At 26.2% G+C, this 23,824-nt stretch overlaps 1 protein-coding gene, 3 long non-coding RNA genes and 1 pseudogene across 6 annotated transcripts in view; 2 read left to right on the top strand and 3 right to left on the bottom strand.

Annotated features, from left to right (window-relative positions):
- The window catches only part of LOC126301323 (uncharacterized), a 31,334-nt gene extending 12,195 nt beyond the window's left edge, over window positions 1-19,139 (top strand). Inside the window, exons 1-2 of one of the 2 annotated variants that reach the window (XR_007553036.1) lie at window positions 2,417-2,945; window positions 18,523-19,139. This is a non-coding gene — a long non-coding RNA (uncharacterized LOC126301323). Of the gene's footprint in view, window positions 1-2,416; window positions 2,946-18,522 lie in introns of those variants that run through there. The other variant, XR_007553037.1, reaches the window with a different exon arrangement.
- LOC126301315 (NADH-ubiquinone oxidoreductase chain 5-like) overlaps window positions 1-23,824 on the bottom strand; it is a 371,580-nt gene that overhangs the window by 155,009 nt on the left and 192,747 nt on the right. The window lies entirely within an intron of this gene.
- Window positions 1-23,824, bottom strand: part of LOC126301331 (uncharacterized) — a 176,334-nt gene that overhangs the window by 33,531 nt on the left and 118,979 nt on the right. The gene's annotated exons all lie outside the window — the stretch shown is intronic.
- The window catches only part of LOC126301310 (NADH-ubiquinone oxidoreductase chain 5-like), a 78,888-nt pseudogene that overhangs the window by 24,179 nt on the left and 30,885 nt on the right, over window positions 1-23,824 (bottom strand).
- LOC126301317 (uncharacterized) overlaps window positions 1-23,824 on the top strand; it is a 135,936-nt gene that overhangs the window by 104,455 nt on the left and 7,657 nt on the right. The gene's annotated exons all lie outside the window — the stretch shown is intronic.

Below are 23,824 nucleotides of genomic sequence, written 5' to 3'. Positions count from 1 at the left end.
GGGCGATTTTTTGTCATGTTATTAATGTTAAACAATTATTTCATCTTGATGCTCCTATAACTTCTGGAAATCAGAAATGGAAAGGTGCAGCTCCAATCTTTAATAATAGTCTAGATCTAATTATTATTGATGGGATAAATTCTGTTTCCCATCCCATGGGATATTTTATTTGAATCAGCAAAATTGAAAATAATAATATTGTCGATGCTATTGCTTGGACAATAAAATATTTAATTGATGATTCATTTATTATTATATTTTTATTTCTTGTTAGGAGCGGAATAAATGAAAGTAAGTTGATCTCAAATCCTATTCAAACCCCAAATCAGGAATTTGATGAAATGGACAGGATCGTTCCTATCATTAATGTTGATAGGAAGAGAAGTTTTGTAGAGTTGTTGGTCATTAAAAAGGAGAGGATTGATACCTCTATAAATGGGGTATGAACCCATTAGCTTGTTTAGCTTACCTTTTTACATTAAGGTGTATGATGCACGTTAGTTTTTGATACTAAAGGAGGTAGTTTAATTCTATCTTATGTAATTTTAATGAAGGTAATTTTATTTACTTTATTTACCCTATCAAGGTAACCCTTTAATCAGGCACTTCATTTATTTAATATATAAATCGAAAGTTTTTTTTTGAAATTCTTTTATGTATTATTTTGTTTAATTAGGATTAATTTATCCTGCTCATTTTATTTTTTTATATATATATATAATAAATAATTTATATTAATATATTACATTTAATTGAAATTAAAGTATTATAAGTTCATCTTACCATTATTAATTGATAATTTTAATGCAATTATTTACCTAGGATTATAGATACTTATGTTTTTAGCTTAAAATAGGTTATTATAATATAATATATATAATAATATGTAATTTAATATTTAATATTATTATAATTGGACATAATAAATAAAATTATTAATTTAAATATAAAATATTATAATTAATATAAATAATTATATTAATTATAATAATATAATTATGTAAATTATCTATAATTAGATTATTTAACTAATATATATGAAAGTTAACGTAATATAAAAAAAGAATTCATGTTAATAACATATTATATTAAATTACATAATTGTATAAAATATATTTATTATATTATTTAATCTTTCTTTATTTATTAGTGAAAAGAAAGATTAAATAAGAAAGAATATAATACATTTATTGCTATACATGTTCCATATTAATCTTTAATTATATATAATAGAGAAGTTGTTGTGGTCATACATAGGTGCGTTTCTTTTTTTTTGTTAATGTTTGTGGTTTTTTCCTTTTTTTTCTTTAAATATTTGAATCTTTTATTTTTTCCTGAATTCATAGATTTAAAATTTTCTTATTTTTTATTTTTAAAAGTTTTATTCTTGCTTGTTTATTCACTTTTTCTTTGTATTATATGTAAGTTTTGTTAGACTAAATGTTCTTTTAGCAGTAATTTGATTTAATTATCAAGTGATTTTGGATTTAGCAATTGATTTAGTATCGGCATAATTCGTGCCAGCAGCCGCGGTTATACGATTGATACAAGTGAATATTATTGGTTAAAACAGTTGTTTATATTATTAGGGTTGAAATATAAATTTGTAAGGTGAAATGTTAAAATTTATTTGTGGCCCTTTTTATGAATCTGTGAAATTTAAATAATAAACTAGGATTAGATACCCTATTATTTTAAATGTTAATTATATTTACCAGGGTACTATTAGTTAAGGTCTTTAAACCCAAAGAATTTGGCGGTATCTCATTTCATTCAGAGGAACGTACCCCATGATTGATAATACACGATTTACTCTACTTAATTTATTTGTTTGTATATCTCCGTTATCAGAGAATATTTTTAGAGTTATAATTCTCAAGATTTATAATTATAAAATATTTCAGGTCAAGGTGCAGCTTATAGTTAAGAGGAGGTGGGTTACAATAGATTTTTGTTTATAACGGATTTGATAGTGAAATACTGTTAATGAAGGTGGATTTGATAGTAATTTAATTTATTTAATTTAACTGATATTGGCTCTGAGATATGTACACATCGCCCGTCGCTCTCATTATTGATTATTCTATTTTATTTTAAAGTAGCTTCAATTTAGATGAGATAAGTCGTAACATAGTAGATGTACTGGAAAGTGTATCTAGGAAGAGTTTCAAGATATAACTTATTAGTAAAGTGTTACATTTACACTGAAAATTTTTCTGTGCAAATCAGGATATCTTCATTATTTATTTTATTATATTTATTTTTTGTTTATTTAATTATTTAATATAAATAATTTTATTATATTTTTGTCTTAGTATATTTTATAGAATTGATTTTTTAAATGATAGTTTATTGGTAATGTAAGTGTTTTATGAAATATTATTTTAAATTTTTTTAAGTAGATTTTATTTATTGTACCTTTTGTATCAGGGTTTATAAAAATTTTAGTATTTATTTTACTTGTCTCGATTTGGGTTGATTTATAAATAATTTATAGTTAATGTATCATAATTATTATTAAATTATTTATAGAAATGAGATGTTAATCGTTTCCCAAGATATCTAGTTTCTTAAGAAAAAATTTAATTTTTTAAAGTTATTTGTTTTTATTTAATTTTTTAAGTAAAAATATTAACTTATTTATTCTTTAAGGGATAAGCTTTGAAGTTAATAACCTATAATTTATTTTATAGAAATATAATAGTAAGCTTTAAACCAGCTATCTTTAAGATTACGTTTTAGTTCATTATTTTTTATTTTGATTTTATAAATATTTTAGGTTTTTTATTAAGATTATTAATTTAATTTTAAAATTTTTGTAATAATGATAGAATTAGTATATTTATTTGTATGAAATTTTTACCTTGTGAACTTATTATAAGGAACTAGGCAAAATTGATTTCCGCCTGTTTATCAAAAACATGTCCTCTTGTTTATATTTTGAGGTCTGGCCTGCTCACTGAGCATATTTTTAAAGAGCCGCGGTATTTTGACCGTGCAAAGGTAGCATAATCATTAGTCTCTTAATTAGTGGCTGGAATGAATGGCTTGACGAGAAATTAACTGTCCCTTAATAAATTTTTGAATTTAACTTTTGAGTCAAAAGGCTTAAATTCTTCTTTAGGACGAGAAGACCCTATAGAGCTTGACATTTTACTTTTATATAGTTTTTTGTTTGTCTTTCTATATTTAATGATGATGTTTTGTTGGGGTGACATGAAGAATAGATAAACTCTTCATTATTATATCATTTATTTATGTTTGTTATTTTGATCCATAATTTATGATCATAAGATTAAGTTACCTTAGGGATAACAGCGTAATTGTTTTTGAGAGCTCATATCGACAAAGCAGATTGCGACCTCGATGTTGGATTAAGAAAAATTTTGGGTGCAGGAGCCCAATGATTAGGTCTGTTCGACCTTTAAATTCTTACATGATCTGAGTTCAGACCGGCGTGAGCCAGGTCGGTTTCTATCCTAAGATTGTTAATCCATATTAGTACGAAAGGACCATATGGTTAAAATATTTTTTGTTATATTGATTAATATTAATTTATTTACTATTTTGACAGATTAATGTGTTGAATTTAGAATTCATTTATGTAGATTTTTTCTACAAATAGTATTGATACTTTATGATTTATTTATATTTATTTTGAATTTTCTTTTATTGGTTATTTGTGTTTTAATTAGTGTTGCCTTTTTAACTTTATTAGAGCGTAAGGTTTTAGGTTATATTCAGATTCGAAAGGGTCCAAATAAGGTAGGTTTTGTTGGAATTCCTCAGCCATTTAGAGATGCTATTAAGTTAATTTGTAAGGAGCAGCCAATTCCTATTATATCTAATTACCTACTTTATTATTTTTCCCCTGTTTTTAATTTAATGATTTCTTTAGCCGTTTGAGTAATTTTTCCTTATTTAACTTATATGTGTTCTTTTTCTTATGGATTTTTATTTTTTTTATGTTGTACTAGATTAGGTGTTTATACTGTTATAATTGCTGGTTGATCTTCTAATTCAAATTATTCATTATTAGGTTCTCCTCGTTCTGTTGCTCAAACAATTTCTTATGAAGTTAGTTTAGCTTTAATTTTATTGTCTTTAATTATTTTAATTGGTAGTTTTAATATGTTTGATTTTATAAACTATCAGCTTTATTGTTGATTTATTATTATTTCTTTTCCTTTAGCTTTAGCTTGTTTTGCTTCTTGCTTAGCTGAAACTAATCTTACTCCTTTTGATTTTGCTGAAGGGGAATCTGAGTTAGTTTCAGGATTTAATATTGAGTATGGTGCGGGTGGTTTTACTTTAATTTTTTTAGCTGAATATACTAGAATTGTCTTCATAAGAATGTTATTGGCTTTAATTTTTTTGGGCGGTGATTTTTATTCTTTTATATTTTTTATTAAGCTTGCTATTATACCTTTTGGTTTTATTTGGGTTCGTGGAACATTACCACGGTTCCGTTATGATAAATTAATGTACTTAGCTTGAAAAAGTTTTTTACCTTTATCTTTGAATTTTTTTTATTTTCTTTGTTGGTTTAAAGATTTTATTTATCTCATTTGTTTAGTGAAATTTTTTGAGAAAAGTTAATAGAAGAGTTAAACTTCTAATTTTATGTTTTCAAAACATATGCTTTTCCTAAGCTAATTAACTTTATTCCTTAATTAATTTATCTCATGCGTTTGCGACATGGACATTAATTAAGAAAAATGTGAAGTAAATAATTGTTAAGATTTCACCTGTTATAATATAAGGTTCTTCAACAGGTCGTTTACCAATTCACGTTAGTAAGCATACAACAACTACTATAATTCAGAATAAAATTTGATTAATAGGGTAAAATTGAATGCCTCGGAATGGTGTTTTATTATAAAATGGTAAAATTATTAAGATTCTAATTGATAAAAATAATGCAATAACACCTCCTAACTTATTAGGGATAGATCGTAGAATTGCATATGCAAACAGGAAATATCATTCTGGTTGAATGTGAACTGGTGTTACTAATGGGTTGGCAGGTACAAAGTTATCTGGATCTCCTAATAGGTAAGGATTAATTAAACATAGTATAATTAATAATGATGTTATTATTACAAATGTAATAGAATCCTTAAAGGTAAAGTATGGATGGAATGGAATTTTTTCAATATCTCCATTTACTCCAAGAGGATTATTAGATCCTGTTTGGTGAAGAAAAAATAAATGAATTGCTGCTGTAGCAGCAATAATATATGGTAATACAAAATGGAATGTGAAGAATCGATTTAATGTTGCATTATCAACAGCGAATCCTCCTCATACTCATTGGACTAAATCTGTTCCTAAGTATGGGATTGCTGATAATAAATTAGTAATTACTGTTGCACCTCAAAAAGATATTTGGCCTCAGGGTAAGACATATCCTATAAATGCAGTTGCTATAACTAAAAATAAAATCACTGTACCATTTATTCAGGTATGTATATATATATATATATAAGATCCATAGTAAATTCCCCGTCCTACATGTAAGTAAATACAAATAAAAAATATAGATGCTCCATTTGCGTGTAAGGTTCGGATAATTCAACCATTATTTACGTCTCGGCAGATGTGTACTACACTACTGAATGCTATTTCAATATTTGATGTATAATGTATAGCTAAAAATAGTCCAGTTACGATTTGAATTACCAAACATAACCCTAATAGGGATCCAAAATTTCATCAAAATGAAATATTTGTTGGGGCAGGTAAGTCAATTAAAGAGTTATTAATAATTTTAATTAAAGGATGTCTTAATCGTAAGGGTTTATTCATTAGTAATTATCTTATTTTACGAATAGGTCCCTGATTAATATTGGTGATTTTAACAACTGCTAGTAGTGCTAAAAATAAATAAATTATTATTATTATTGTAATAATGAATGTTGGTCTATTATATAATTTTTCTAAAGATATTGTTATTTCTTGATAATTGATTGAATTATCAATATTTATAGTTTCGGTGTTTTTGAAAAAGTCTATAAATATAGATATATCTAGAATAATTAATATTAATATGATAAATACTCACATTATTAATGTAATAATTATAGTGATTGATTTAGGCTGAAATATTTCGTTTGATGCAATTCTTGTAATGTAAATAAATAATACTAGTATACCACCAAGAAATGTTAAAAATAAAATATATGATAATCAATATCTTTCTATTATTGTTCCTGTTATTAATCCAACTAGGAAGGTTTGAAGGATAATAAAAAGCATTATTGATATTGGGTGTCTTAATTTAATAAAATTAATATTTATTACATTTGATAATGATATAATTATTATTTTGATCATTTCAGGGGTTAGTTTATTTAAAATACCGGTTTTGGGGACCGATGATGGAAGCTTTTCCACCTCTGAAGTATTAAAAGTGGGGGCTGGACTTATTTCCGGTTTACAAGACCGGCGTTTTTTTTTTAAACTATTAAAACTAATGTTTATATTCTCTATTTTTACTTCTTTATTGATTTATTTTGTTGGTGTTTATGTTTTTTCTTCTAAACGTAAACATTTATTAATGGTTCTTTTGAGATTAGAATATATTGTTCTTTCTTTATTTATGTTAGTTATTGTTTTTCTTATTGAGTTTGATTATGATTATTTTTTTCCTGTTTTTTTTTTAGTTTTTTCTGTTTGTGAGGGTGCTTTAAGTCTTTCTATTTTAGTTTCAATAATTCGTTCTCATGGTAATGATTTTTTAAATTCTTTTGGTTTATCTTTATGTTAAAGTATTTATTTATAACTATTTTTTTTATCCCTCTTTGTTTATTAAATAATTGTTGATGGTTGGTTCATTCTTTAATGTTTCTGTCGGGTTTTGTTTTTATAATTTGTGTTTATTCATATGCTGATTTGAATATAATTAGATATTATTTTGGTATTGATTATTTTTCTTTTAGTTTAATTTTACTTAGTTTTTGGATTTGTTCTTTAATAATCACTGCTAGAGGTTCAGTTTATTTAAGTTCATATCATTCTAATTTTTTTGTTTTTATGGTTTTGATTTTAATACTTATGCTTTATTGTTCATTTGCTAGATTAAGTCTTCTTTCTTTTTATATTTTTTTTGAGGCTAGATTAGTTCCTACTTTACTTTTAATTTTGGGTTGGGGTTATCAACCTGAGCGTTTGCAGGCTGGTGTTTATTTAATTTTTTATACTTTGGTTGCTAGATTACCTTTATTATTAGTTTTATTTAAGGTTTATGATTTTTCTAATACTTTATATTTTCCTTTATTGGTTGATTTTGGTTCTTATTATTTTATGTTTTATGTATTTATAATTTTGGCTTTTTTAGTTGAGATACCTATGTTTTTGGTTCATTTATGACTTCCTAAGGCTCATGTAGAGGCCCCTATTTCAGGTAGAATAATTCTTGCTGGTGTTTTATTAAAGTTATGTGGTTATGGTATTTTTCGTGTTATAAAGGTTATTTCTTATTTGGGTTTAAAGTTTAATTATTTTTGATTGTCTTTAGGTTTATCTGGGGGTGTTATTGTAAGATTTATTTGTTTTCGTCAGGTTGATTTAAAGTCTTTAATTGCATATTCTTCTGTTGCTCATAAAAGAATGGTTATTGGTGGATTGATGACTATGAATTGATGAGGTTGTGTAGGTTCTCTTTCTCTAATGGTTGGTCATGGTTTATGTTCTTCTGGTTTATTTTGTTTATCTAATATTATTTATGAACGTTTAGGTAGACGAAGATTATTAATTAACAAGGGTATAATTAATTTGATGCCAAGAATGGCTTTATGATGATTTCATTTAAGATCATCAAATATGGCTGCTCCTCCTTCTTTAAATTTGGTAGGTGAAATTAGATTATTAATTAGAATTATATCTTGATCTTCTTTTAGATTCTTTGCTTTGATTTTTTTATCTTTTTTTAGAGCTGTTTATACTTTGTATATATATTCTTATTCTCAGCATGGGAATTATTATTCTGGTGTTTATACTTGTTCTCTTGGTTATTTTCGTGAATATCATCTTTTACTTTTACATTGATTGCCTTTAAATATTCTCTGTTTAAAGGGTGAATATTTCTTTGTTTAGTTTGCTTAAGTATTTTAATTAAAAATATTGTTTTGTGGAATCAATGATATGAAGTTTTTCATCTTAGGCCGTGAATTTATTTTCTATTTGTTCTTTGAGTTTTTTTTCTTTGTTTATTTCGAGAACTATAATTTTTATGTTAGGTATTTCTTATTTAATAATTGATTATAGAGTTTTTGTTGAGTGAGAGCTTTTCAATTTAAATGGTTCTATAGTTGTTATAACTTTAATTTTGGATTGAATATCTCTTATTTTTATATCTTTTGTTATATATATTTCTTCTTTGGTTATTTATTATAGAGAGGATTATATATCTGGTGAAAAGAATATAAATCGTTTTATTATTATTGTTTTAATATTTATTCTTTCTATAGGTTTTTTAATTATTAGTCCTAATTTAATTAGAATTTTATTAGGTTGAGATGGTTTAGGTTTAGATTCTTATTGTTTAGTTATTTATTATCAAAATGTAAAATCTTATAGTGCTGGTATATTAACTGCACTTTCTAATCGTATTGGTGATGTTGCTATTTTAATTTCTATTGCATGAATGTTAAATTTTGGTGGTTGAAATTATATTTATTATTATGATTTTATTTCTAATTCTTTTGAAATAAAGCTCATTACTATATTAATTGTTTTAGCAGCTATAACTAAGAGAGCTCAGATTCCTTTCTCTTCATGACTTCCTGCTGCTATAGCAGCTCCTACTCCTGTTTCTGCTTTAGTTCATTCTTCTACTCTTGTTACTGCTGGTGTTTATTTATTAATTCGTTTTAGACCAATATTGGATACTTATAATTGTGGTTGATTTTTACTTTTAATTGGTTGTATAACTATATTTATTGCTGGATTCTACTTTAAGACAACTTGGTTTAATAATAAGAATTTTGGCTATAGGTTATCCAAAGCTTGCATTTTTTCATTTATTGGCTCATGCTTTATTTAAGGCATTATTATTTATATGTGCAGGTTCAATAATTCATAATTTGAAGGATTCTCAGGATATTCGTTTTATAGGATCAATTGTTAATTTCATACCTTTAACTTCAGTTTGTTTTAATGTTTCTAGTTTATCTTTGTGTGGAATACCTTTTTTAGCGGGATTTTATTCAAAGGATTTAATTCTTGAGATGGTTTGTTTAAGATGAATTATTGTTTAATTTTTTTCTTTATTTTTTTTCTACTGGTTTAACTGCTTCTTATTCTTTTCGTTTGTTTTATTATTCAATATCTGGTGATAATAATTTTTATTCTAGATTTTCTTTTGATGATAAGGGTTATTATATTTCATTTGGAATAATTGGTCTATTGTTTGTTGCTGTTTTTGGTGGTAGTCTTTTATCTTGATTAATTTTTCCTATTCCTCATGTGATTGCTTTACCTTATTATTTAAAGTTTTTAACTATTACAGTTGTTATTTTAGGTGCTTATTTAGGTTATCTTATTTCTAATTTTGATTTTTCTCATAATTTATTTTCTTTAAGTATACTTTCTTTTGTTAGATTTGCTGGTTCTATATGATTTATACCTTTTCTTTCAACTAAGTTTATTAGATATATTCCTTTAAAAATAGGTTATTATTCATCTAAGTCATTTGATTATGGTTGAGATGAATTACTTGGTGGTCAAGGTTTATATAGATTATATATTTTTTTAATTGGTTATATTCAAGGTTGATATGATTCTAATTTCAAGATTTATCTTTTAACTTTTATTTTTTGAATATTTATTTTGGTAATATTTTTTTTCGTTTACTTAAATAGCTTATAATTAGAGCGTGACACTGAAGATGTTAAGGAAGTATTTTTACTTTTAAGTATTTATAAATATAGATATATTATTTTTACAGTGAAAATGTAATGTTTTATTTAAACTATATAAATTCTAGAAATGTTAACGGAGTTTAACCGCTAATATAAAAAGTTAGCAGCTTTCATATTGGCTTTACGTTTCCTTAATTGGAACTATTATAGTTCAATTATATTATTAACAGTAATACGCCTCTTTTTGGCTTCAATTAATAAGAATAAGGGTAGTACATACCAATCTTCCAGGTCGAAACTGACTGCAATATTTCGCTTCTTATTCTATTTAAGGTTGATTGATAATATCAATACTTTTTGAATGCAACCCAAATGTTATATTTAACTACAACCCTTTATTCTGCTCATTGTAATGCTCCTTGGTTTCATTCATGGTATAGTCCTCCTAATAGAACTAGAATAAAAAATATTGTTGATACTGTTCAGATTATAATGTCTGAAGTTTTAAAAATAATTACAATTGGTAGAATTAGTGCAATTTCTACATCAAAAATTAAAAAGATTACTGCGATTAGGAAGAATCGTATTGAGAATGGTATTCGTGCTGATCTTTTTGGATCAAACCCACATTCAAATGGTGATCTTTTTTCTCGATCATTAATTAATTTTTTTGATAGTGTTGTTGCCAGGATTATAACAATTATTGGAATAATAAATCTAATGAAAACTATTGTTGATAGAATTAGAATTGTTTTTCTTGATTTATATCAAGCTTTCTGATTGGAAGTCAAATGTACTATTTATACTAGAAAAACAATTATCTACCTCATCAATAAATAGAGATATATAAGAATAATCATACTACGTCTACGAAGTGTCAGTATCATGCTGCTGCTTCAAATCCAAAGTGATGTCTTGGTGAAAATTGATTTATTGAGTGTCGAAGTAGACATGTTGATAAAAAGATTGTTCCAATAATTACGTGTAAACCATGGAATCCTGTTGCAACAAAGAATGTTGATCCATAAACTGCATCTGCAATGGTAAAAGGTGCTTCTCAATATTCATATGCTTGAAGTATTGTAAAGCATAGTCCTAATAACACTGCGAAGAATAATCCTTGTAGTGCTTGAGTATGATTAGATTCCATTAAACTATGATGTGCTCATGTTACTGTTACTCCTGATGCTAAAAGAATAGCTGTATTAAGTAATGGAATTTGTATAGGGTTAAAGGGTTGAATTCCTATTGGAGGTCATAGTATTCCTAGTTCAATTGTTGGTGCTAATCTTCTTCTAAAGAATGCTCAAAAAAAAGAAACGAAAAATAATACCTCTGATGCAATAAATAAAATTATTCCTCATCGTAATCCAATTGATACAAATCCTGTATGTAATCCTTGATATGTTCCTTCTCGTACTACATCTCGTCATCATTGAATTATAGTTAGTAGGGTAATTCCAAATCCAATTATGAATAAGTTAATATTAAATAGGTGGAATCATTTTGCTAGTCCTGATACTAGGACTATTGCTCCAATTGCTCCTGTTAATGGTCAAGGTCTATAGTCTACTAAGTGGAATGGGTGGTTTGAGTGAGTTGTTAACATAGGTTTAATATACTTCTCTAGAATATAGAGTTCTTAGAATTGAGAAAACATAGGCTTGAATTATTGCTACTGCTGATTCTAGAATTAATAGAAGTATTTGTCCAATAATTAGTAATGAGATTAAGTTTATTGCTATAGATGGTCCTGTGTTTCCTAATAAGGTTAATAATAAGTGTCCTGCAATTATATTTGCTGCCAACCGTACTGCTAATGTACCTGGTCGAATAACATTACTAATTGTTTCAATTAGTACTATAAATGATATTAATGCAGGCGGTGTACCTTGTGGTACAAGGTGTGTAAATATATGATTAGTATGGTTAATTCATCCAAATAATATAAATCTTAGCCATATAGGTAGGGCAATTGCAAATGTTAATGCTAAATGTCTTGTTCTAGTAAAAATATAAGGGAATAATCCTATGAAATTGTTAAATAATATTATAATAAAAATTGAGATGAAAATGAATGTTGTTCCATTAAATGATTTTGGTCCAAGAAGTGTGTTAAATTCATTATGTAAGGTTAAATTTAGTTTATTTCAGATAATGTTAATTCGTGATGGTGTAAGTCAAAATAGTGATGGGATTAATAATAGTCCTAGATATGTTCTAGTTCAATTTAATGATAAATTAAAGATGTTAGTTGATGGGTCAAATGTTGAGAATAGATTTGTTATCATTTTCAATTTAAGTTTTTTATTTCAATTGTTCCTTTTTCTGCTCTTTTAATAAGGTTAGGTTTAAATGAGAAGAAGTTTATTTGATTAAACAAGATTAATGTAGCTGAAAATATAATGAATAGTGAGAATCATATAAGAGGGGATATTTGAGGGATTTGGATATAATTTCCCCATCAGAAGTAGTCGTTAATTTACTATTATTTGGTTTAAGAGACCATTACTTACTTTCAGTCATCTGATGAATTTCAAGGTGTACAAATTTTTTTTAGTTACTTTAGATTGACACTCTAATGTTATTTATTTTAACTAACTCCTTAAATTATCTTAGATAATCACTTAATAAATAAATTTACTGAAGTTCTTTCAATTACAATTGGTATAAATCTGTGGTTTGCTCCACAGATTTCTGAGCATTGTCCAAAGAATAATCCAGGTCGATTTATTGTGAATGTTCCTTGATTTAACCGACCTGGCGTTGCATCAATTTTAACCCCTAATGCAGGAACTGCTCATGAGTGTAGAACATCTGATGCTCTTGTTAATACTCGTACTTCTGTATTTATTGGTAGGATTGTTCGGTTATCTACATCTAGTAGTCGGAATCCATCATTTTCTAGGTCTTGTTCTGGTGTTATATAAGTGTCAAATTCTACGTCTATGAAGTCTGAATATTCATATCTTCAATATCATTGTCGTCCAATGGTTTTAATTGTAATTATTGCATCTACTGAATCATCAAGTAAATATAATAGTCGTAATGATGGAAGGGCAATAAAAATTAATGTAATTGCTGGTAAAGCTGTTCAGATTGTTTCAATTAAATGTCCATGAAGTATATTACGGTTAGTATAGGCAATAAATAATATATAACTTAGGGCATAACCTACAATTACTGTAATTAATAATAATACGACCATAGTATGATCATGAAAGAATGATAATTGCTCCATTAATGGTGAAGCTCCATCTTGAAGAGATAAATTTGATCATGTTGCCATTAATAAATATTTTCTAATAAAAGGTCAAACCTTTATTTGTAGAGCTTAAATCTACTGCACTAATCTGCCATATTAGAATCTAGAGATTAATGGTAATTCTGAGTAACTATGTTCTGCAGGAGGGTTATTTTGTAGTCATTCTGTTGATCTTCTTATGTTAGCTCTAAATATAATTGCTCGGTTTGTAATCATTCTTTCTCATATAATTACAATGAATATAATGATTCCTACAATAGAAATTGTAGACCCAATTCTTGATACTACGTTTCATGATGTATATGCGTCTGGGTAGTCAGAGTATCGTCGAGGTATTCCTGCTAATCCTAGGAAGTGTTGAGGAAAGAATGTTATATTTACTCCAATGAATATAATTGTAAATTGGATTTTTAATCATGTATTATTTATAGTTAATCCTGTAAATAGTGGATATCATTGAATGACACCTCCTATAATTGCAAATACTGCTCCTATAGATAATACATAATGAAAGTGGGCTACTACATAATATGTATCATGTAATACAATATCAAGTGATGAATTTGCTAATACTAATCCTGTTAATCCACCAATTGTAAATAGGAAAATAAATCCTAGAGCTCATAATAATGGTGGATTGAACTTGAATTTAGTTCCATATAATGTAGCTAATCATCTAAATACCTTAATTCCTGTAGGTACAGCAATAATTATTGTTGCTGATGTAAAATATGCTCGTGTGTCAACATCCATTCCTACTGTAAATATATGATGTGCTCATACAATAAATCCTATTAGTCCAATTGATAGTATAGCATAAATTATACCTAATGTTCCAAATGATTCAATTTTTCCTCTTTCTTGACATACAATATGTGAAATAATTCCGAACCCCGGTAGAATTAAAATATAAACTTCTGGGTGTCCAAAGAATTAAAATAGATGTTGATATAGAATTGGGTCACCCCCTCCTGCAGGGTCAAAGAATGATGTATTTAAATTTCGATCTGTTAATAATATAGTAATAGCTCCTGCTAAAACTGGAAGTGAAAGAAGGAGAAGTAATGCTGTAATAGCTACAGATCATACAAATAAAGGTGTTTGATCTAAAGTTATACTTCCTGATCGTATATTAATTGCTGTTGTAATGAAATTCACTGCACCAAGAATAGATGATACACCTGCTAAGTGCAGTGAAAAAATAGCTAGATCTACAGATGCACCCCCGTGTGCAATAGCTCCTGCTAGAGGAGGGTAAACTGTTCATCCTGTACCAGCACCATTATCTACTATAGAAGATGTAAGAAGAAGGGTTAGTGAAGGTGGTAGTAATCAAAAACTTATATTATTTATTCGTGGAAATGCTATATCTGGTGCACCAATTATTAGTGGAACAAGTCAATTACCAAATCCACCAATTATAATAGGTATTACTATAAAGAAAATTATTACGAATGCGTGAGCTGTAATAATAACATTATAAATCTGGTCATCCCCAATTAGAGATCCGGGTTGGCCAAGTTCAGCACGAATAAGTATTCTTATTGATGTTCCTACTATTCCTGCTCATGCTCCAAATATGAAGTATAAAGTACCAATGTCCTTATGGTTTGTTGAGAATAATCATTTTTGCGGTAAGATGGCTGAATTTTAGGTGGTAGACTGTAAATCTACTTATGGGATGTTTTCTCTCTTATCATATTTAGGTCTTATATTCAATTATGATTCTAGACTGCAATTCTAGAGGTGTAAAATTTTACTAAGGCCTAAAAGATTATTCTTTTAATTATAACTTTGAAGGTTATTAGTTTGATTAACTTAAGTCCTTAGTATAATGAAATTAAGGTTGATGTTGAAATCAATCCTATTGTTGAAATTATTACTGTTATAGGAAGAATGATTCTTGATTTTTGGGACTTTATCTTTATAGATCACGAATTTTCTGTGTATGATATAATTAGAGCTGAGAATCTAATACGTATATAGTAGTAGAGTGTAATTGTAGTTAATACAACTATAATAGTTATAATAGTTGTTATATTGTTTTCTATTAATGATTGTATTACAATTCATTTTGGTAAGAATCCAAGGAATGGTGGTAGTCCACCTAAAGATAATAAAGATAAGAATATTATGAATTTAATTTCGGTTTTTATATTTCTGGCTGAATAAATTTGATTTATGAAAAATAAATTTATTTGCTTAAATAATAAAACTATAATTAATCTTAATAGTGAGTAAATAATGAAGTATAGTTCTCAGATGTTTTCTCTGACTGTTAATGATCTAATTATTCAACCTAGATGTCTGATTGATGAATATGCTAAAAGTTGTCGTAAGGATGTTTGATTTAAACCTCCTATTGCCCCAATAATAATTCTTAAGATAATAATTGTTCAAATAAAAGTTCTTAATTGAATACAATAAGATAAGACCATTATTGGGGCGATTTTTTGTCATGTTATTAATGTTAAACAATTATTTCATCTTGATGCTCCTATAACTTCTGGAAATCAGAAATGGAAAGGTGCAGCTCCAATCTTTAATAATAGTCTAGATCTAATTATTATTGATGGGATAAATTCTGTTTCCCATCCCATGGGATATTTTATTTGAATCAGCAAAATTGAAAATAATAATATTGTCGATGCTATTGCTTGGACAATAAAATATTTAATTGATGATTCATTTATTATTATATTTTTATTTCTTGTTAGGAGCGGAATAAATGAAAGTAAGTTGATCTCAAGTCCTATTCAAACCCCAAATCAGGAATTTGATGAAATGGACAGGATCGTTCCTATCATTAATGTTGATAGGAAGAGAAGTTTTGTAGAGTTGTTGGTCATTAAAAAGGAGAGGATTGATACCTCTATAAATGGGGTATGAACCCATTAGCTTGTTTAGCTTACCTTTTTACATTAAGGTGTATGATGCACGTTAGTTTTTGATACTAAAGGAGGTAGTTTCATTCTATCTTATGTAATTTTAATGAAGGTAATTTTATTTACTTTATTTACCCTATCAAGGTAACCCTTTAATCAGGCACTTCATTTTTTTAATATATAAATCGAAAGTTTTTTTTTTGAAATTCTTTTATGTATTATTTTGTTTAATTAGGATTAATTTATCCTGCTCATTTTATTTTTTTATATATATATATAATAAATAATTTATATTAATATATTACATTTAATTGAAATTAAAGTATTATAAGTTCATCTTACCATTATCAATTGATTATTTTAATGTAATTATTTACCTGGGATTATAGCTACTTATGTTTTTAGCTTAAAATAGGGTTTTATAATATAATATTTATAATAATATGTAACTTAATATTTAATATTATTATAATTGGATATAATAAATAAAATTATTAATTTAAATATAAAATATTATAATTAATATAAATAATTATATTAATTATAATAATATAATTATGTAAATTATCTATAATTAGATTATTTAACTAATATATATAAAAGTTAACTTAATATAAAAAAAAAGAATTCATATTAATAACATATTATATTAAATTACATAATTGTATAAAATATATTTATTATATTATTTAATCTTTCTTTATTTTTTAGTGAAAAGAAAGATTAAATAAGAAAGAATATAATACATTTATTGCTATACATGTTCCATATTAATCTTTAATTATATATAATAGAGAAGTTGTTGTGGTCATACATAGGGGCGTTTCTTTTTTTTTTGTTAATGTTTGTGGGTTTTTTCTTTTTTTTCTTTAAATATTTGAATCTTTTATTTTTTCCAGAATTAATAGATTTAAAATTTTCTTATTTTTTATTTTTAAAAGTTTTATTCTTGCTTGTTTATTCACTTTTTCTTTGTATTATATGTAAGTTTTGTTAGACTAAATGTTCTTTTTGCAGTAATTTGATTTAATTATCAAGTGATTTTGGATTTAGCAATTGATTTAGTATCGGCATAATTCGTGCCAGCAGCCGCGGTTATACGATTGATACAAGTGAATATTATTGGTTAAAACAGTTGTTTATATTATTAGGGTTGAAATATAAATTTGTAAGGTGAAATGTTAAAATTTATTTGTGGCCCTTTTTATGAATCTGTGAAATTTAAATAATAAACTAGGATTAGATACCCTATTATTTTAAATGTTAATTATATTTACCAGGGTACTATTAGTTAAGGTCTTTAAACCCAAAGAATTTGGCGGTATCTCATTCCATTCAGAGGAACCTACCCCATGATTGATAATACACGATTTACTCTACTTAATTTATTTGTTTGTATATCTCCGTTATCAGAGAATCTTTTTAGAGTTATAATTCTCAAGATTTATAATTATAAAATATTTCAGGTCAAGGTGCAGCTTATAGTTAAGAGGAGGTGGGTTACAATAGATTTTTGTTTATAACGAATTTGATAGTGAAATACTGTTAATGAAGGTGGATTTGATAGTTATTTAGTTTATTTAATTTAACTGATATTGGCTCTGAGATGTGTACACATCGCCCGTCGCTCTCATTATTGATTATTCTATTTTATTTTAAAGTAGCTTCAATTTAGATGAGATAAGTCGTAACATAGTAGATGTACTGGAAAGTGTATCTAGGAAGAGTTTCAAGATATAACTTATTAGTAAAGTGTTTCATTTACACTGAAAATTTTTCTGTGCAAATCAGGATATCTTGATTATTTATTTTATTATATTTATTTTTTGTTTATTTAATTATTTAATATAAATAATTTTATTGTATTTTTGTCTTAGTATATTTTATAGAATTGATTTTTTAAATTATAGTTTATTGGTGTAATGTAAGTGTTTTATGAAATAATATTTTAAATTTTTTTAAGTAGATTATATTTATTGTACCTTTTGTATCAGGGTTTATCAAAATTTTAGTATTTATTTTACTTGTCTCGATTTGGGTTGATTTATAAATAATTTATAGTTAATGTATCATAATTATTATTAAATTATTTATAGAAATGAGATGTTAATCGTTTCCCAAGATATCTAGTTTCTTAAGAAAAAATTTAATTTTTTAAAGTTATTTGTTTTTATTTAATTTTTTAAATAAAAATATTAACTTATTTATTCTTTAAGGGATAAGCTTTGAAGTTAATAACCTATAATTTATTTTATAGAAATATAATAGTAAGCTTTAAACCAGCTATCTTTAAGATTACGTTTTAGTTCATTATTTTTTATTTTGATTTTATAAATATTTTAGGTTTTTTATTAAGATTATTAATTTAATTTTAAAATTTTTGTAATAATGATTTAATTAGTATATTTATTTGTATGAAATTTTTACCTTGTGAACTTATTATAAGGAACTAGGCAAAATTGATTTCCACCTGTTTATCAAAAACATGTCCTCTTGTTTATATTTTGAGGTCTGGCCTGCTCACTGAGCGTATTTTTAAAGAGCCGCGGTATTTTGACCGTGCAAAGGTAGCATAATCATTAGTCTCTTAATTAGTGGCTGGAATGAATGGCTTGACGAGAAATCAACTGTCTCTTAATAAATTTTTGAATTTAACTTTTGAGTCAAAAGGCTTAAATTCTTCTTTAGGACGAGAAGACCCTATAGAGCTTGACATTTTACTTTTATATAGTTTTTTGTTTGTCTTTCTATATTTAATGATGATGTTTTGTTGGGGTGACATGAAGAATAGATAAACTCTTCATTATTATATCATTTATTTATGTTTGTTATTTTGATCCATAATTTATGATCATAAGATTAAGTTACCTTAGGGATAACAGCGTAATTGTTTTTGAGAGCTCATATCGAGAAAGCAGATTGCGACCTCGATGTTGGATTAAGAAAAATTTTGGGTGCAGGAGCCCAATGATTAGGTCTGTTCGACCTTTAAATTCTTAAATGATCTGAGTTCAGACCGGCGTGAGCCAGGTCGGTTTCTATCCTAAGATTGTTAATCCATATTAGTACGAAAGGACCATATGGTTAAAATATTTTTTGTTATATTGATTAATATTAATTTATTTACTATTTTGACAGATTAATGTGTTGAATTTAGAATTCATTTATGTAGATTTTTTCTACAAATAGTATTGATACTTTATGATCTATTTATATTTATTTTGAATTTTCTTTTATTGGTTATTTGTGTTTTAATTAGTGTTGCCTTTTTAACTTTATTAGAGCGTAAGGTTTTAGGTTATATTCAGATTCGAAAGGGTCCAGATAAGGTAGGTTTTGTTGGAATTCCTCAGCCATTTAGAGATGCTATTAAGTTAATTTGTAAGGAGCAGCCAATTCCTATTATATCTAATTACCTACTTTATTATTTTTCCCCTGTTTTTAATTTAATGATTTCTTTAGCGTTTGAGTAATTTTTCCTTATTTAACTTATATGTGTTCTTTTTCTTATGGATTTTTATGTTTTTAAGGTTGTACTAGATTAGGTGTTTATACTGTTATAATTGCTGGTTGATCTTCTAATTCAAATTATTCATTATTAGGTTCTCTTCGTTCTGTTGCTCAAACAATTTCTTATGAAGTTAGTTTAGCTTTAATTTTATTGTCTTTAATTATTTTAATTGGTAGTTTTAATATGTTTGATTTTATAAACTATCAGCTTTATTGTTGATTTATTATTATTTCTTTTCCTTTAGCTTTAGCTTGTTTTGCTTCTTGCTTAGCTGAAACTAATCGTACTCCTTTTGATTTTGCTGAAGGGGAATCTGAGTTAGTTTCAGGATTTAATATTGAGTATGGTGCGGGTGGTTTTACTTTAATTTTTTTAGCTGAATATACTAGAATTGTCTTCATAAGAATGTTATTGGCTTTAATTTTTTTGGGCGGTGATTTTTATTCTTTTATATTTTTTATTAAGCTTGCTATTATATCTTTTGGTTTTATTTGGGTTCGTGGAACATTACCACGGTTCCGTTATGATAAATTAATGTACTTAGCTTGAAAAAGTTTTTTACCTTTATCTTTGAATTTTTTTATTTTCTTTGTTGGTTTAAAGATTTTATTTATCTCATTTGTTTAGTGAAATTTTTTGAGAAAAGTTAATAGAAGAGTTAAACTTCTAATTTTATGTTTTCAAAACATATGCTTTTCCTAAGCTAATTAACTTTATTCCTTAATTAATTTATCTCATGCGTTTGCGACATGGACATTAATTAAGAAATATGTGAAGTAAATAATTGTTAAGATTTGACCTGTTATAATATAAGGTTCTTCAACAGGTCGTTTACCAATTCACGTTAGTAAGCATACAACAACTACTATAATTCAGAATAAAATTTGATTAATAGGGTAAAATTGAATGCCTCGGAATGGTGTTTTATTATAAAATGGTAAAATTATTAAGATTCTAATTGATAAAAATAATGCAATAACACCTCCTAACTTATTAGGGATAGATCGTAGAATTGCATATGCAAATAGGAAATATCATTCTGGTTGAATGTGAACTGGTGTTACTAATGGGTTGGCAGGTACAAAGTTATCTGGATCTCCTAATAGGTAAGGATTAATTAAACATAGTATAATTAATAATGATGTTATTATTACAAATGTAATAGAATCCTTAAAGGTAAAGTATGGATGGAATGGAATTTTTTCAATATCTCCATTTAGTCCAAGAGGATTATTAGATCCTGTTTGGTGAAGAAAAAATAAATGAATTGCTGCTATAGCAGCAATAATAAATGGTAATACAAAATGGAATGTGAAGAATCGATTTAATGTTGCATTATCAACAGCGAATCCTCCTCATACTCATTGGACTAAATCTGTTCCTAAGTATGGGATTGCTGATAATAAATTAGTAATTACTGTTGCACCTCAAAAAGATATTTGGCCTCAGGGTAAGACATATCCTATAAATGCAGTTGCTATAACTAAAAATAAAATCACTGTACCAATTATTCAGGTATGTATATATATATAAGATCCATAGTAAATTCCCCGTCCTACATGTAAGTAAATACAAATAAAAAATATAGATGCTCCATTTGCGTGTAAGGTTCGGATAATTCAACCATTATTTACGTCTCGGCAGATGTGTACTACACTACTGAATGCTATTTCAATATTTGATGTATAATGTATAGCTAAAAATAGTCCAGTTACGATTTGAATTACCAAACATAACCCTAATAGGGATCCAAAATTTCATCAAAATGAAATATTTGTTGGGGCAGGTAAGTCAATTAAAGAGTTATTAATAATTTTAATTAAAGGATGTCTTAATCGTAAGGGTTTATTCATTAGTAATTATCTTATTTTATGAATAAGTCCCTGATTAATATTGGTGATTTTAACAACTGCTAGTAGTGCTAAAAATAAATAAATTATTATTATTATTGTAATAATGAATGTTGGTCTATTATATAATTTTTCTAAAGATATTGTTATTTCTTGATAATTGATTGAATTATCAATATTTATAGTTTCGGTGTTTTCGAAAAAGTCTATAAATATAGATATATCTAGAATAATTAATATTAATATGATAAATACTCACATTATTAATGTAATAATTATAGTGATTGATTTAGGTTGAAATATTTCGTTTGATGCAATTCTTGTAATGTAAATAAATAATACTAGTATACCACCAAGAAATGTTAAAAATAAAATATATGATAATCAATATCTTTCTATTATTGTTCCTGTTATTAATCCAACTAGGAAGGTTTGAAGGATAATAAAAAGCATTATTGATATTGGGTGTCTTAATTTAATAAAATTAATATTTATTACATTTGATAATGATATAATTATTATTTTGATCATTTCAGGGGTTAGTTTATTTAAAATACCGGTTTTGGGGACCGATGATGGAAGCTTTTCCACCTCTGAAGTTTTAAAAGTGGGGGCTGGACTTATTTCCGGTTTACAAGACCGGCGTTTTTTTTAAACTATTAAAACTAATGTTTATATTCTCTATTTTTACTTCTTTATTGATTTATTTTGCTGGTGTTTATGTTTTTTCTTCTAAACGTAAACATTTATTAATGGTTCTTTTGAGATTAGAATATATTGTTCTTTCTTTATTTATGTTAGTTATTGTTTTTCTTATTGAGTTTGATTATGATTATTTTTTTCCTGTTATTTTTTTAGTTTTTTCTGTTTGTGAGGGTGCTTTAGGTCTTTCTATTTTAGTTTCAATAATTCGTTCTCATGGTAATGATTTTTTTAATTCTTTTGGTTTATCTTTATGTTAAAGTATTTATTTATAACTATTTTTTTGATCCCTCTTTGTTTATTAAATAATTGTTGATGGTTGGTTCATTCTTTAATGTTTCTGTCGGGTTTTGTTTTTATAATTTGTGTTTATTCATATGCTGATTTGAATATAATTAGATATTATTTTGGTATTGATTATTTTTCTTTTAGTTTAATTTTACTTAGTTTTTGGATTTGTTCTTTAATAATCACTGCTAGAGGTTCAGTTTATTTAAGTTCATATCATTCTAATTTTTTTGTTTTTATGGTTTTGATTTTAATAATTATGCTTTATTGTTCATTTGCTAGATTAAGTCTTCTTTCTTTTTATATTTTTTTTGAGGCTAGATTAGTTCCTACTTTACTTTTAATTTTGGGTTGGGGTTATCAACCTGAGCGTTTGCAGGCTGGTGTTTATTAATTTTTTATACTTTGGTTGCTAGATTACCTTTATTATTAGTTTTATTTAAGGTTTATGATTTTTCTAATACTTTATATTTTCCTTTATTGGTTGATTTTGGTTCTTATTATTTTATGTTTTATGTATTTATAATTTTGGCTTTTTTAGTTAAGATACCTATGTTTTTGGTTCATTTATGACTTCCTAAGGCTCATGTAGAGGCCCCTATTTCAGGTAGAATAATTCTTGCTGGTGTTTTATTAAAGTTAGGTGGTTATGGTATTTTTCGTGTTATAAAGGTTAATTCTTATTTGGGTTTAAAGTTTAATTATTTTTGATTGTCTTTAGGTTTATCTGGGGGTGTTATTGTAAGATTTATTTGTTTTCGTCAGGTTGATTTAAAGTCTTTAATTGCATATTCTTCTGTTGCTCATATAAGAATGGTTATTGGTGGATTGATGACTATGAATTGATGAGGTTGTGTAGGTTCTCTTTCTCTAATGGTTGGTCATGGTTTATGTTCTTCTGGTTTATTTTGTTTATCTAATTTTATTTATGAACGTTTAGGTAGACGAAGATTATTAATTAACAAGGGTATAATTAATTTGATGCCAAGAATGGCTTTATGATGATTTCATTTAAGATCATCAAATATGGCTGCTCCTCCTACTTTAAATTTGGTAGGTGAAATTAGATTATTAAATAGAATTATATCTTGATCTTCTTTTAGATTCTTTGCTTTGATTTTTTTATCTTTTTTTAGAGCTGTTTATACTTTGTATATATATTCTTATTCTCAGCATGGGAATTATTATTCTGGTGTTTATACTTGTTCTCTTGGTTATTTTCGTGAATATCATCTTTTACTTTTACATTGATTGCCTTTAAATATTCTCTGTTTAAAGGGTGAATATTTCTTTGTTTAGTTTGCTTAAGTATTTTAATTAAAAATATTGTTTTGTGGAATCAATGATATGAAGTTTTTCATCTTAGGCCGTGAATTTATTTTCTATTTGTTCTTTGAGTTTTTTTTCTTTGTTTATTTCGAGAACTATAATTTTTATTTTAGGTATTTATTATTTAATAA

Source organism: Schistocerca gregaria, unplaced genomic scaffold (genome assembly GCF_023897955.1).
Source record: "Schistocerca gregaria isolate iqSchGreg1 unplaced genomic scaffold, iqSchGreg1.2 ptg000066l, whole genome shotgun sequence".
Classification (NCBI taxonomy): domain Eukaryota; kingdom Metazoa; phylum Arthropoda; class Insecta; order Orthoptera; family Acrididae; genus Schistocerca; species Schistocerca gregaria.
The sequence above is the reverse complement of the archived record's forward strand: the minus strand, read 5'-3'. Positions and strand labels throughout refer to the sequence as shown.